At 49.3% G+C, this 12,321-nt stretch overlaps 1 long non-coding RNA gene across 1 annotated transcript; it reads left to right on the plus strand.

Annotated features, from left to right (window-relative positions):
* Nucleotides 1-562: 562 nt before the first annotated feature.
* LOC126948011 (uncharacterized) lies at nucleotides 563-10,333 on the plus strand. The gene is made up of 3 exons (XR_007723307.1): nucleotides 563-708; nucleotides 8,185-8,271; nucleotides 10,134-10,333. It is a non-coding gene; the product is annotated as an uncharacterized LOC126948011 (long non-coding RNA).
* Nucleotides 10,334-12,321: the final 1,988 nt, after the last annotated feature.

Here is a 12,321-nt window from a genome sequence, read left to right on the forward strand (position 1 = left end):
CTTGCATGATATATGTGTCAGCAAGGCCTGAGTTGCAAGCAGTAGAAACCCATGCTAGCTGACTCAGGTAGAAAAGACATTTCATTTGCAGGAAATGGGAGTGGTCATAGGACTGGCAGAACAGTTGGAAATCCAGCTGGAGAAATAGACAGGAACAAGCCAGAAGCACACTGAAACCTGTCCAAAAGCCTCCCAGGAGGGCACACGGAGTGCCACATGGAGCCTGCACCACCATGGGGAGGAAGCAGCCACCGCCTTCCCGAATTGTAGGTCTCAATCAACCATGCGATGGTGGGAGCAGCAGCTATTTCTCAAGAACTTATCGGGGAAAATAGGTAATAGAATTTATCTGGACACCAATTTGCCTGTTAGGTCGACTTGACTTTCTCCAAAGCCTCAGGCATAGAGTTATTACGGACTGAGTTTGTGCTTCCCTAAAACTCACATTGAAGCCCAAACCTCCAGTGGGCCTGTCTTTGGAGATAGCGCTTGTGAGGAGGTGGTGATAAAGGTTAAATGAGGTCAGAAGGGTGGAGCCCTAATCTCATAGGGCTGGGGCCATACAAGGTGAAGAAGCAACAGCTGAGCTCTCTTTCTTCCCAGTTGGGATACGGTAAGAAGGCCACCGGCTGCAAGCCAGGAAGGAAGGCTTCACTCATTACCAAATTGACCAGCGCCTTGATCTTGGACATCTCAGGCTTCAGAACTGTGAGCAACAAATTTCTGGTTTTTAAGCCACCTGGTCTGTGGTGTTTTGTTAGGTCAACCCAAGCTGACTAATACAAATGGGTTGGTTATCATTATGTGTTTCCAACCATCCGAAATTTCCACAAAACACAGTAGACCTTTGAGAGACGTGAGACCTAGTCACGACCCAGGGTTTTCTCCTTCAAGCACGGGAGTTGTACTCATGGTGGTGCTTTTGATGTAGTTTATTCCAGGGAGCATCAAATGAAGCAGAGAAAAGATCATTCAAGGAACCAAAGGATTTTTGTAGGATTTTAGGAACCCTCTAGGTGCTACCCCTAGTCCTGAAAGGAGCACCAGGCAGACTACGTATGAGTTGTCTGGGAAGATTTTTTTTTTTTTTTTTTTTTTTTTTTTTTTTGAGACAGAGTCTCGCTCTGTCACCCAGGCTGGAGTGCGGTGGCTGGATCTCAGCTCACCGCAAGCTCTGTCTCCCGGGTTCACGCCATTCTCCTGCCTCAGCCTCCCGAGTAGCTGGGACTACAGGTGCCTGCCACCTCGCCCGGCTAGTTTTTTGTATTTTTTAGTAGAGACGGGGTTTCACCATGTTAGCCAGGATGGTCTCGATCTCCTGACCTTGTGATCCTCCCATCTCGGCCTCCCAAAGTTTGTTTTTTTTTTTTTTTGAGACAGGGGTTTCGCTCTTGTTTCCCAGGCTGGAGTGCAATGGCACAATCTCAGCTCATCGCAACCTCTGCCTCCCGGGTTTAAACAATTCTTCTGTCTCAGCCTCCCGAGTAGCTGGGACTACAGGCATGTACCACCATACCTGGCTAATTTTTTTTGTGTGTTTTTAGTAGAGATGGGGTTTGTCCATGTTGGCTGGGCTGGTCTTGAACTCCCAACCTCAGGTGATCCGCCCGCCTTGGCCTCCCAAAGTGCTTGGATTACAGGCATGAGCCACCGCACCCAGCTGGGAAGCTTTTTAGAAATATAGATCGAAAGCTCTACCCTCTGAAAGTCTACTTTCATCAGCCTGGGAGAGGACCTGGTGCATTTTGAACAGGTGCTCCAGGAGACAGGATTAGGCAGAATCCAGACTGGGAATCCTACTCTGGACAAGCCTCTCGTCCGCAGATGGGAAAACAAGCTAAAGATAAAGACCTTGGGTCCAAGGTTCAGACTAGACCAGCACTTAGGTCTCCTCATCTCTGGGGTATTGGTGTCTGTCTTCACAGCACTGAAAAGTCATCTGTATGTGAAAGAGTCTTTACTGGAGACTCCAGACGGTGCCTGGGGAGGGACACAGAACTCTGCCATGAGAGAGGTGGTGGGGGCAGTAGAGTTCTGACTGGGAGAAACTGTATGGTCTCCCGGTGACAGTTAACCTAGAGCTGGGCCTTACGAGAGGATAGGCAGGATTCCTTAGAATAAGTAGGATAATGGGAATTTAATAAGCAGATGGGGGTGGAAGAGGATTCCAGGTGGAGGGAACAGCTTGAGTAGAACCTGGCTGGTAGTGGGACTTTGTACGCAGAGTGAGAAAAGATGGCAGCCCCACGTGGCTGCTGCAGGCCTTGTCCAGGGCACTGAAGCATGGCAGGTGCACTTGGAGTTGAGGCTTGAATGGTAGGCTGGGGCTGTAATCCTGTGGTAAACCCTAAAGCCTCAACAACACCCCTGGGTACATAGAGATGTTCGATGAATACCCCATAAAGCTGTTTGATAGCTCACCCCAATTTTGAGAAGCAAAGAATGAGTTGAGATGTTTGTAAGTCATCAGAGAGAGATGCCTTCCTATGACTCATGGCACCCAATTTGGAGTGAAGAGAATCTGCCTCAGAGGAAAAAAACTGTGTACCCCAAAATCCTACCAAGAAAGAGGTTCCCTCTGCTCACATTCCCACTGAACTCTTCCAGCACCCTGGCATCTATATTTTTTGGCTCCTGGTGCCTGTGCTTTTTTTTTTTTTTTTTTTTTTTTTGAGATGGAGTCTCGCTCTGTCACCCAGGCTGGAGTGCAGTGGCATGATCTCAGTTCACTGCAACCTCTGTCTCCTGGGTCCAAAAGTGATTCCCCTGCCTCAGCCTCCCGAGTAGTTGGGACTACAGGCATGCACCACCATGCCCGGCTAATTTTTTGTGTTTTAGTAGAGATGGGGTTTCACCATGTTGGCCAGGCTGGTCTCGAACTCCTGACCTTATGATCCGGCCGCCTCAGCCTCCCAAAGTGCTGGGATTATAGGTGTGAGACACCACGCCCGGCCTTGCTCCTGGTGCTTTGAATGCACGCGAAGGAGAGGTCAAAAAAACAAGGTGGAAGTGGGGCCTTCCTGGGTGATTCAGAGCAGTGGTTGCAGGTTTGACCGTGCTGGGAGTCAGGTGAATAGAGCATGCTTTACCCTCTCTTAACAGCACTCAGCCATCATGATACAGGCTTTTCCTGAGGGCACAGGCAGATGCCAAGTAGGCACAGAGTCAGATAAGTGCAGCCCCAGTTCATGCCAGAGGCTGTCCCAGTCCCCACCCATGACCTCACACCACCTCTTGCACACTGCTCCTGGGTCTCAGGAAGGAGTGTGGACTCTTTGTAAGGTGACCATTTCAGGCAGCTTGCGCTCTTGTGCATGTAATATGGGGCGGTTGCTGTGTTAGGGTCCTGGAGGAGGTCAGGAAGGGAAGAGGTGCTGAGAGATGCTTAAAAACCTTTCACTCTGGAAGGTGGGATGGGCTGCTGCACAGACACATACTGAGTGGGGTGGGATTGCTCAGGGGTGCAGGAGACACAAGGGACCGTTCTAAGGAAGCTCCCAGGTTCCAAAGAAGCAGCAGTGCTTTCCGGCGGGGTTTCTGAGAAGGCATTAGGGCAGGGTAGCTTTTGAGTTGGAACTTGAAGATGGAGATTTGGAAGTGACCGATGGGAAGAAGCAAGGGAATGGCCTGAAGAAAGGCAGAGAGAATGAACATTCCAGGCCCAACCACCAGTCCTCAGCCCCAGTTCTTCTGCCTCCAGAAGGGACATGAGGCAGAGCTTTCAGCGTCTCTGAGCATCCACGCTGTTCAGATCACAGGTCTAGGCGCTGACCTGTTTATAAGCTGAGTAGTGGCTAGACCCTGCCTTGTAGGAGCTCAGATGCTTAGTATACCAGGATAGCTCTGATTGAAACCAGAGTGGTATTTTTCTCTGAAGGGCCCTGTCCCTCACCTCATCAGGCTTGCCTCTCATGTTCCCACATCCATGAGTCCTCCCCTCATACAATCAACTCCCTTAGCCCTGTAGAAAGCTGTGCTTTCCTTGCCTTGTGGCCTTGGCTCCTGCCATTGCCTACATCTAGAGTGCCCTTCCTGAAATGTGTGACTGTCCCCATCTGCCCATGAGGCTTGAGTCCAGTCCCGGCTTCGCTATGACATGACCACACTGATCTTCATCCCTCCCCTGCCCGCCCGGCGGAAGCATCTCTCCCTTCTTTGAACTTCACCATGCCATGCGTCTTCCTCTGGGTGTGCCATAGTCACCTGCTTACATGACTGATTCTGCCCCCAACACTAGACTGTGAGTGCCTTGCAGGCAGAGCTAGGTATCCTGATCACCAGAGTCTTGCACAGCACCTGGCACTTAATAGATGCTCAGGAAACATCTTTGTCAGCATAGCATAGCTGGATGTAGAAATCTCTGAAAACATAGAGGCCAGAGTTCATCAGAAAGGGTTAGAAGGATTTCACAAGGTTCATTGGAAAGAAATAAAGTTTAGAGATCTGTAGAAGGAGGCAAAGGGCCATTTGAAAGCAGAGAACAGGTGAGGGGCTGTGCGTTAGGAGTGAAAGAGCCCATTGGAGATGGGTGCTCAGGCCTGTGGACTTGGAATGACAGGGTCTTTCACTCCATATCCCATCCACCCACCTGGAAAGCCCTTCACCCTGCCCCCAACCCAGACACATGTCCCAACTGGATGCTGGACAGATGCCTTGAATATGAGGCAGAAAAACTTTGGCTCAGAATAGGAAGGCCCTGCTGGCTCCTGGAAAGGTTTCTAGCAGGATGAAAACGGTTTTTAAAAGATAGCCTGGATCATGTCACTCTTCCACTTAAAATGCTTCAGAAGTTTCTCATTTTTGTTAGCATGCAGAAAGAACTCAGAGCTCAGATGGTCTGGGTCCTATTGGTTCATCAAGCTCAGCCCGCCTGGAGGCAGCCACTGTGTTGTTCCCTCTCTTCATCCTCCCTCTGTACCCTCTCTTGCCACAGGGCATTTGCACAGGTGGTTCCCTCTAACTGGAACACTAAGAAATATGGAAGTAAAGAGGCTTGGGAGAAAAGGCAGGAGTCACAGGTGACTGTGTGGGATGAGGAGAGTTATTAAAACTTTTTTTTTTTAGAGGGAGTCTCGCTCTGTCGCCCAGGCTGGAGTGTAGTGGTGCCATCTTGGCTCACTGCAACCTCGACCTCCCGGGGTCAAGCGATTCCCCTGCCTCAGCCTCCCGAGTAGTTGGGATTACAGGTGCCGCCACCACACCTGGCTAATCTTTGTATTTTTAGTAGAGACAAGGTTTCACCATGTTGACCAGGCTGGTCTCGAACTCCTGACTTCAGGTGATCAGCCTACCTTGGCCTCCCAAAGTGCTGGGATCACAGGCATGAGCCACTGCAGCCGGCTTTCCAAAAACATTAAGAGTAGATGGACGTTACTTTGGACACCAGATTAAGGAGTGTGCTGAGCTGAAAGAGAAAAGGAGAATAAAATGGACCTGACACTTACAGTGTTCCTCGTGCAGAGGGAGAACTGTGGACATAGAACCATAGAAGCTGAATTCTCACTACCGGGTTCAAGTCCCAGACATAATACTTGCTGGCTGTGTGGCCTTGGGAAGGCACATGACCACCCTCAGTGAAAGTGGAACTGGAAAATTTCTGCCCCGCAGAGATTTTCTTACGAATGAGATGAGTTCGCAAGAACAGAAAACCAAACACCGCATGTTCTCACTCATAGGTGGGAATTGAGCAATGAGATCACTTGGACTCGGGAAGGGGAACATCACACACCAGGGCCTATTATGGGGAGGGGGGGAAGGATGGCACTGGGAGTTATACCTGATGTACATGACGAATTGATGGGTGCTGACGGGTTGATGGGTGCAGCACACCAACACGGCACAGGTGTGCATATGTAACAAACCTGCACGTTGTGCACATGTACCCTAGAACTTAAGGTATAATTTTTTAAAAAATGAGATGAGTTAGCATACACCAAGTCCTTAGAGCACAGCCTGGCTCACAGAAAGCCCACAGTCAGTGTGAGTCATTATTAGCACTGTTGTTAACTGAGGGTAATAACAGGGGCCAGGGGCCAAGAGGCATTATCTAGCCCTATTTTAGAGGCAAAGAAACGAGGGCGAAAAAGCTCAGAGGCCAGCCTGCAGTCACACAGCAGAGCCACATATGAACATCGACATTTTGGTGTTCAAGGCCCACACGCGCTCTATCCTGCCACACAGTGCCGGCAGGCACACGAAAGGCTATTGCAGTCCAATCTTCTCATGACAAAGACAGGGAAAGGGAGGCCTCTTAGAGAAAGCGACTTGATCCACCCTTATGCTCTTAAATTGTAAGCGTCCAGGGATCATCCAAGTTAAGATGTCCATACACAGCTGGCAAGGCAGGACCTGAGGCTGAATGAGAGGTACAATTGGCTCCACGGTATTGGCCAAACCCACAGCTAGTTTTCAATGCTGAGAACTGTCCATCCTGGCAGAGGCTCACTGCCCTCTGTGCCCTCCCTGGTTGCCTGGGCAGATGGTGAGCTCTGGTTGCCAAGGAACCCGTGTTGGCAGTTCTGAAATGGGGCGCGTCAGCAGCCTCGCTCCGGCGGCTTCCCACATCCTTGAGTAACCACCACACAATGGTGCTGGGCATGAGACCAAGGGTGCGGTGGAGATCGAGTTAGTAACACACACTTGGTGACCCTCCCCAGCCAGGTTTCACTGCGTGCTTATGACCAACACCCATCCCTTCCTTAGCATCTGTGATGTCTTTAAGGGCCAAGTAAAAAGGTAAAACTGCAGGGAGTCAGGAGGGGGAAACTGGCCTGGGGTACAGAGCCCCTCGGAATGAAAATATATGTAATCGGCTACCTGTAGGTCACGATGCATTAAGTGAACCTGTCAAAACTTGAAAGTGGGCTACAGTGGGACGGGCAATGCCCAGAGGGAGGCAGAAAGGTGTAAATAATCCGAGGTGAATGTGGGTCTTGTTGGCATGGTAGATTTATGCCCTGTCTTCATAATGTACCCTTTCATCTTGGGAGCCTGGATTCCAAAAATCTAGTCTAGACAGGAATTGATGGTGCTACCTCTCGGCTTACATCGTGCAAGGTTTCTCAACACCAAAGACTCCTGAATATTGATGGGAACAGCCCACTCAGCCAGGGGATATTGCTCAGAACTCAGGAGGCCAAAGGCATCATTCTTCCCTGTTCCCTGCTCAGGAACAGCCCTCCAGGGGCAGCGTCACTCATTCTGGGGGATGATGCTGTCTTTTGTCTTCATCTCCCCAAGCGGGAGACAAGTCCCATCACGCCTGCCACCTGGCAGGCAGCCTTACGCCTTCTCTTTCGTCCTTTTCATGTGTGCTCGGTGCCGGTTTCAGCGGCTTTCATCAGAGACTGAAACTACCCCCACTCCCATCACCTCCCAGGGCCATGGGCAGGCCCTGGCTGACAGACCCAGGCCTAGGAGCCTGGGCAACCATAAATAGGTGGCTGGAAGGACCTCTCCGAGCCCCCTTCTCTGCCCAGGCAGGCCTCCTCCTTGGGTGGCCAGAGCCAGGGCCCGGGAGCCCCTGCTGCAAGAACTGAGAGGCTGAGGGGCTTTGCTCCTGAGGAAGGCCCCCTCTTCCCACCCCCCGTGCTTTAGGCCCGGCAAATTCAGCCTGGGAACTGGGGCTGCTGTGGAAGAGCGATGGAGCTGGGGAGTATTTACAGTGCAGCCCGTGAGGCTGAGCAGTGACAGCACTGCGGGCCTGAGAATTACAAAACAGACTTAAACAGATGAAATATTGCCCAGGCGTGGTGGCTCTTGCCTGTAATCCCAGCACTGTGGGAGGCTGGAGCAGGCAGATCACTTGAGGTCAGGAGTTTGAGACCAGTCTGGCCAACATGGTGAAAACCCATCTCCACTAAAAATTAGCTGGGCGTGGTGGTGGACACCTGTAATCCCAGCTACTCAGGAGGCTGAGGCAGGAGAATCACTTGAACACGGGTGGCAGAGGTTGCAGTGATCTGAGATCACACCACTGCACTCCAGCCTGGGTGACAGAGCTAGATTCCATCTCAAAAAAAAAAAAAAAGATGAACTATTAACTGATCCAGGGAAAACAGACAAAAACTATACGTGTTCAAAACGAAACAACAAAGGGCACAGGGCTCAGAAACCAGTTTGTCAGTCTTTGTGAACAGCTGGGATCTCTGACTCATGCACTGTCCCCTGTTCTCTATGCTGCAGGAATGAGGCAGCGAGAAGCCAGATTCTGCTGGAGACAGAGCAGAGAGCCAAACCATCGCCATTTACTGGTGCATGACCCTGGGCAAGGTAGGGGGCATCCCTGAGCCTCAGCTTCCTCATTTGCAAAATGGTGACATGCCTGCTTCCCAGGGCTGTTGTTAAGGTTAAATGATGACACAGTTTACCATATGCCAGGCAGATAGTAGGCACTAAATAGTCACAATTATTAGCCCTGAGCAAATATTGCTCAGCCATTCCCTTGTAAAGCCTATCCTCTAACCAACTTTCCATGTGGACGTTCAATCATCTTTCTGGGTGACCTTACCTTAACCACGGTCTCAGATTCTGTGTGTGTGTGTATAGAAGAAACAAAGAAAAAAAGTCCTTTTCACATAGTGAGGACATTTCCCCATCCTGTGAGTCTGTGTATGTGTGTGCATATGTATACGTATGTACACACACACACACACACAGACACACAAACACACAGCCCCGTGCAAGAGGCAGGACAGGGTTACATTTCCCCCTTTTAAAGATGAGGATGCTGAGCCTCAGAAAGATCAAGTGACCTGAACAAAGTCACACAGCCAATGTGTTTCTCCGAAAGAAACGACCAGGAGTCCGTTTCTTTATACAGAGGTGTCCAATCTTTTGGCTTCTCTGGGTCACACTGGAAGAACAAGAATTGCCTTGGGCCACACATAAAATACAGTAGCCCTAATGATAGCTGATGAGCTCAAAAAGTAAAAATAAAAATCACACAAAAAACCAAGGTTTTAAGGAAGTTTACAAATTTGTGTTGGGCTACATTCAGAGCTGTCCTGGGCCATGCTTCTCCATGGAAGTGGGAGTGGACAAGCTTCTCCACTATAAACTCGTGATGGAGAGACATGGAAATCGTACCTTTAGGGCTATTTTAGGAACAGAAGAGGCATCATCTAGCTATCTCGAGAAAGCAGACTTCAATTTTCTATTCATTAAAGAAATGTGCTTCCATCTACCTTGAAATCATTTTGATGATTTCCAGATCCAAGTCCCCTGAATAAATTCCAGGGAAAGTCAAGTCACAGGACACAATGACCGTCACCTTGAAAAAATACTATTTTCTCCTGGAGGCACTACCAAGGCTCAGTGATACCACCACTGCCACTCCACCCTACTGCATGTGGCATCCCTGAGCCTCCGCTCCAGGGAAAACAGACAAAACTACACATGCTCAAAACAAAACAAAAAAAGGAACAGGGCTCAGAAACCAGTTTGCCCGGTTCCAATCACTTCCACTGCAATGACAGATCCAGTGACCTTGGCAGCCCTCACCCATTCACAACATCTTCCCATTGCCATCTAATGTGCCCCTCCCGATAGCTCCGTGTGGTAGAGGCTGCACACGGACTCAGGATCCCCACTCACAGGTGACAATGTCAAGGCACAGTGACATGTAGCTTCTTGTCCCAGGTCAGGTGTCTCATGATTTTTGAGCCACTGTCTTCTGACGCAGCCAGTGATCTTTCCTCTGGACCACAACCCCTCTGAAAGGCACTGTGCCGAGAAACATGGATTTACTTCACCTGTTGCTATTTTGTACACTTGAAATGATCTTTCCAAAACGGATTTAATAATTGAAAGTTTTGCTCTCTGTTCCTTGGAGAAAAGGGACATGCTTTGAAGAAGGAATTGGAACCTGAACAGTCATGTTTTGTAGGCATTCATGTTTATTTCTCTGATATTGTGGCTTCCTCTGGAAAAATCCAACCAACACATCCGTTTCAAGTCTTGAGAAACTCCCAAATGTTGACCATGTGTCTGATTCCTGTGTGGTCAAATGAGTGATGTTTCTCAATGTCCACAACTTATTTCCATGTTAAAATAATTCCATGCTCAGCTAAATCCCACTTACACACAAGTGTGCACCTGTTAAAATAGGTCATTTTTCACTGTTAATCTTCCAGATTCCATGAGTATGTGTGGGAACCCCAGACAAATGCAACTTGAATGTCACAAAAGGCATTTTTCTTCGCTGAGTGACCCTGGTTGGCCCAGACACCTCGGGTCCCTTGCTCCCACAGATTTGTAAAACTAAGGAAGATCCCTTTCTGCTGAGAGAATGGATTGGAATTAAAACTTAGCATAGAAGGCCTTGTGTGAAACTGTATGGACTTTTGTCTTACAACTGGGTTATTTTTTAATTAGGTTTCTGTCGATCTTTTCTAAACTCTGAAGTATGTCAGCATGGAAACTCAGTAACTTTTCTCAATGCTCCCCATAAAGCTAAAAATTAAAAAGAAGAGAAAGAAAAAGGGAAAAAATTAAAATTTCACAGCAAGAAGTTCTAGCCTCTGAGATTTTGTCACTGTTGCAAAAGTAATAGGTCATCTTTGTCATAACCTCAATGCTAAAAAGTAGACGCACCAAAGAGCAATTTTTATCCCAAAGTCTTCTTGGCGATGAGATTTTTTTTCCTACTTCAGATTTGGTGTGCTTCCAGAAACCCAAGGGCCCTAAGTCAATATCGAGGGACTGCTTCCAACTCATAAGAGCCTCTCGGGCTCATTGCAAATGTGGGCACTGGGTTCCAGAGGGACAGGCTTAAAGAACTTGATGGCAAAAATGGGAAGCCCGGGCTCTGTGGCTGACCTCAGTTGCAGGATCCGTGCTGGGACAGCCTGTCCTCCACTCCATGATTTGTGAGGGCCTGCCTGGTATTGCTAATCTTCCTGACAGTTTATTTTGAAGCGAAAGGGGGCCAGTGGCACTGTAGGCAACATCAGACAAGCCGCAGATCTCCTGGGAGATCTATGCTCTCCGGGAGGCAGATAACAATATGTTGCTTTTCCACAGGGTTGTTAATATACGTATGAATCCCAAAGCCAAGAACGGGCTCTTCAAACTGGTTTATTTAAACACTTTTTCTGGGGCACACATTTCAAGAAGGGGATAAAGAGGGGATGATGTGGATCCTGTGCTGTCCTCAAAGAAGGGAAGGTGGAATGCTGTGTTTCCAGTGTAGAATCTGGCACAGAAACCGCCCATAGCAGGTGCGCCACAGACCTGTTTCAGCTGGAAGGACCCTTTCTATCTTCCTTCCACCACCTAGTGAGTGGCCACGTTGATGATGAGACCTGGGGCCTTTAAAAATCCTCTTTCAAGTCTCCAGCCAACCCCCTCCATTCAACTCACTTTCACAAACCTTATCTCAGCAGCCACCCGTTCCCAAGGACTCAGTGGGTGCCACGGAGGAGGTAGAGGTGAAGGAGACACAGTGCCTTCTGCTGATTCTGCAGCTGAGTCAGCCGATAGCCTGTGTCTATTTGCCAAGAATATGACCAACTGAGTGAAAACAACAAAACAATAAAAGCTGAGTCGGTGAGATGACTAGACTCGGGAGGATAATGAGAATGTCCGAGCTATGAGTCCCCTGGAGGCCAAGGCAAGTTTGCAGATGGCATGGTAACAGCAGGGTGGTTGCTGAGGGAACCTGAAACCATGTCGCACGGAAAAGATTTGTAGGAGTGGAGGACCTTTGGCCTGGAGAAGAAAAGCTTCGGAGAACAGAAAGGCTGGTTTCACATACCTGAGAGACTGTCATGGGGAAGAGCCACACTTTGTTCTCTGGGGCCCCAGAGGATAGAACAGGACTGTGGTGGGGATAAGTAGGGGGACCGATTGCAGCTCAAAATTGTGAAGTCTTGTCCTTGTCAGAGCTATCCCAGGTGGAGTGGCAGGTACCGGGAGGTGGTGAGTTCCGGTCATCGCAGGGATTTCAGTCGGGGTGGAGAGTCCACTGACAAAGACGCTGTGGAGAAGAACCAAGCATGGGAGGAGGGTGGAGGGCCTGATCTTCTAAGCTTCACTCTCTGCCTGGGAGTCTTGGATTCCTCCCTCCTCTTACTACAACTTAATGAGCTGCTAACGCCAACACCTGGCTTCTTATTCCAACATGCTGAAATGTGAACGGGGAAGACTGGCATCACAGGTGGGCAAATTAACAACAAACTCCCTCAGGGGTCTCCAGAACGAGAGAGAAGGGACAAAGACAGAAGCGTTCTGTGTGCCTGCAAGTTGGATTTGGAGTCTACACACCCAGTGCCTCTGGGTGTTGAGCAGAAGAGGGGTCCCTTTGCTGTGTCTTTAGCAAGG

Source organism: Macaca thibetana, chromosome 2 (genome assembly GCF_024542745.1).
Source record: "Macaca thibetana thibetana isolate TM-01 chromosome 2, ASM2454274v1, whole genome shotgun sequence".
Taxonomy (NCBI): Eukaryota; Metazoa; Chordata; class Mammalia; order Primates; family Cercopithecidae; genus Macaca; species Macaca thibetana.